Source organism: Arachis duranensis, chromosome 5 (assembly GCF_000817695.3).
Source record: "Arachis duranensis cultivar V14167 chromosome 5, aradu.V14167.gnm2.J7QH, whole genome shotgun sequence".
Taxonomy (NCBI): Eukaryota; Viridiplantae; Streptophyta; class Magnoliopsida; order Fabales; family Fabaceae; genus Arachis; species Arachis duranensis.
In genome coordinates, this window is record NC_029776.3 from 4,870,794 (window position 1) to 4,874,204 (window position 3,411).

A 3,411-nucleotide genomic window follows, 5' to 3' on the forward strand; every position below is an offset into this window, starting at 1 on the left:
TAAATAAACAATTAAAATAAATAAAAAAATTATTAATTAATTAGAATTTATAAATGAATTTAATAATTTTAATAACTTATATACCAATAGAATATATTAAATTTTCAATAGTAAGTCATCAAAATAAAAAATTCTGTAATAACCATAATTGTTATTTTATTAAAAATATATTTTAAAAGTTATAATTAATGTATTGATAATTTTACAAAAAAAATATATTGATTAATTAATAATTTTGTCAATATACATTAAAAACTTTATTAATGAAATTATCTAGGATATTACGCCAACGTACATTACAATGTTAATAATGTAAAGGAGTTTTAAAATTCTAAATATTAGGGGAGTATGAAATCGGTCCCCTTGAATCAGGCACCCACTTACTACGTGGAGTATTTTTTGTAGACCTAAATTTTAAGGGGTCTTAATTTCAAAGATTTTAAAGTCTTTAACTTTGCAATGTTAGCAAAACAAGAATAAAAGGTGATAATTAAGTCTCATTCTCTGATTTATAAAGTGTATAAGAATAAATATTTTAAGTTCTCAAATTTTTTAAAAGCAGAAGCCGAGAACAACCCATCTTAAAATTGGCGAAGTATTTTGGAGAAATAAAAAGTGCTAGAAAAAAAAATACTATGGCAAATTGGCAGAAGAAACTCAATGGGTCTTCTATGAACCTCAAGATTAAAGATGTTGTCTCACTCTTTTGAGACCTTTACTCTTCTTCTTGTAAGTTGATTTATTTTTTAGTGGAACATTTTCAATACTATTATTCATTTGATGTCCAAATATGAACGGTAAATTTATTTCTAAGAAAATAAAATAACTATACATTTGAGCTAACAAAAAACCTAAGTTTAAACCAATTAGAAAACAATAATCTGATTTTAAAATACTAAAAAGCTCTTATAACAAACGAGTTTAAGTTAATTAAGTAGTTAATTTATTTGTCGACTTAAAACTTTAAATAAATATCTATCATTAATTTAAATTTTCTTTTGTTCATGCACCAATTTATTAAGAATAATGTTATATATCTAAATTTTTTTGTTAACTAAGTTTAACAAAGTTAATTTAACATAATAAAAATTAGTTATAATTAGTATTATTTTAAAGTTTATTATTTAATTTGGTTGGACTTAATTTATAAAAAGATTTTGATGTATAACATTACTCATCTATTAGCTAATAACGAATTCTTAAATTGAGTTTCGATTTACGACTAATTGAACTTTTGTCTGTAAAATTGAATAATATTGTCAAAAAAAATATACTTATAATAAATTTTTTTTTGGTCTCTGACCATTTACTCCAAGAATAAGATAATGTTTTAGAATAAAAAAATCTCTTATCTGAATTTTTAACCATTCAAATAATTAATCTAAATAATTCTTTAGATCACCATTCACAAAATTTGGTTATACTAATTATTTAAATAGTTAAGATCGATTAAAAAATTTTAATTATAAAAGACTATTTTATCTTTGAAACATTACGAACAAAATTTGAAAAAATATTTTTTTAACTTTAAAAAGTAAAAATTTAAATTTCATTTTAAAAAATTAAAATATCCTTTTGGTTCATTTTAAATAGACTAAAATATTCTTTTAAAATCAAAATTATTTAATTTGTCTTAAAAATTTAATTTTTTAAAAATAACTAAATATTCCCAAAAAAATATACGCAGTAGCTTTAAATTTGAAAGACAAAATGTGTTATTAGCATAGTTTAAAAAATTGAACTGGATCAGCCAGTTCAACTTGGTTACCCGGAACTGGTCACCAAATTGATCCAAATGAATTTATAAATCTTCTGACAAAAAATTGGTTACAGAATTAGTCGAACCGGTAGTTAATCGATGAATCGATAAAACGTCTGTTTTTTTGGAGAATTTTTGGTTCGAAAATAAACCTTTCAAACGGCGTCATTTTAACCTTAAAAAAAAAAAAGAAAAAGTGAAAAACGTCAAAACTGAAAAGTCTGAACCCTAAAGACCTAAATCAATCCCTGTAAGGCCGTAACCCATCTTCTTCACAAACTCATCTCTCCTATTTTCTCTGAGAATCGCGCAGCCACCAATCACGCAGCCTCCGCATCCTGCCACCATCGCATCCTGCAGCCACCACAGCGACGGATTTGACCACCACAGCCCCACCGCGTCGTTGTCATCGCGGAGCTCGCCTTCTCTGTGTTTGCCGGTGTCACGTCCTCTGTCGTCGCCGTTGCTCGCCGCCGGTAAGTAATACTCTGTTTCATGTTTCGCACTTTGCAGCCATCTCTTCGACATCTGCTTCCTGCTCTGTTCCATGTTTTTGATTTTCTGTTCTGATTTTTTATTCAAGTGTTCATGATTTTTTTAGCTGAGGTTATTGTTTGCTGAGGTTATTAATTTATTTTTGCTGAGGTTATTTTTTTCTGTTCTGATTTTCTGTTCAAGTGTTCATGATTTTTTTTTTGCTGGGTTAGTACTTGTTTGCTGAGGTTATTAATTTATTTGTTATTCTATTCATGATTTTGTTGCTGAGGTTACTATTTGCGGGTTTAGTAAGTGTTTGCTGAGGTTATTAATTTATTTGTTATTCTATTCATGATTTGGTTGCTTGAGGTTATTGTTTGCTGGTTTAGTAATTGTTTGCTGAAGTTATTGATTACTGGTTTAGTTTTATTGTGGGGTTGGCTGATTTAATTTTGTTCATAATTTTCTGTGGGATTCGCTGATTTTACTAGGGAGTTTGTTGATTTAAGTTTTACTGTGGAGTTTGTGGAGTTTGCTGAGTTTTACTAGTGTAGACGAGGTTTCTATCAACTTTGAGAAGAACAAGAGCAGGGTATTGATCAGAGTTTACGCTTTTGAGTTTTTTGTTGAGATTCTGTACAAAAGGTGTGTCATTTCTAGCAGGAAGTTGAAGTTGAGAAAAAGAAGGGATCAGTGTTTAAGATGCCTTTGTATTGGAATATAGTTGTGATGATTTTATTGTCAACTAAGATTGGAGCATCCATAAAGACCCTTTGCAGCCATCAAGTACTTGCGTGGAACAATGTTGGCATAAACTAAAACATGTGGTTTGTTATAGTCCAATTAATATGAAACTTATGGTGAATGGTTTTGTTAAATTTTGATGGATGATAGTTGGTGTTTTATTAAATTTTTTGAAATAATTTTATTGATGATTGATTATATTTTTTAAATATTTGAAATTATATATTTAATTTTTAATAATTTTATTTAATATTAATTAAACCGATTGAATTTTGGTTAAACCCCAGTCAAATCACTAAATCAGTCACTCTACAGTTTATTGACCGATTCGGTTCTCGCAATGTTGGTTATTAGTAGCGGTGCAAAATGGGTTAGTCGTCCCATTCAGTCTTGCCTAATGAGGCGGTATCAAATTTTTATCCTATTTTATT

General features: G+C 27.9%; 1 long non-coding RNA gene across 1 annotated transcript; it reads left to right on the forward strand.

Moving 5' to 3' along the window:
* The first annotated feature begins 1,964 nt into the window (after nucleotides 1–1,964).
* Nucleotides 1,965–3,191, forward strand: LOC127747741 (uncharacterized). The gene is made up of 2 exons (XR_008009558.1): nucleotides 1,965–2,235; nucleotides 2,728–3,191. It is a non-coding gene; the product is annotated as an uncharacterized LOC127747741 (long non-coding RNA).
* The last annotated feature ends 220 nt before the right edge of the window (nucleotides 3,192–3,411 follow it).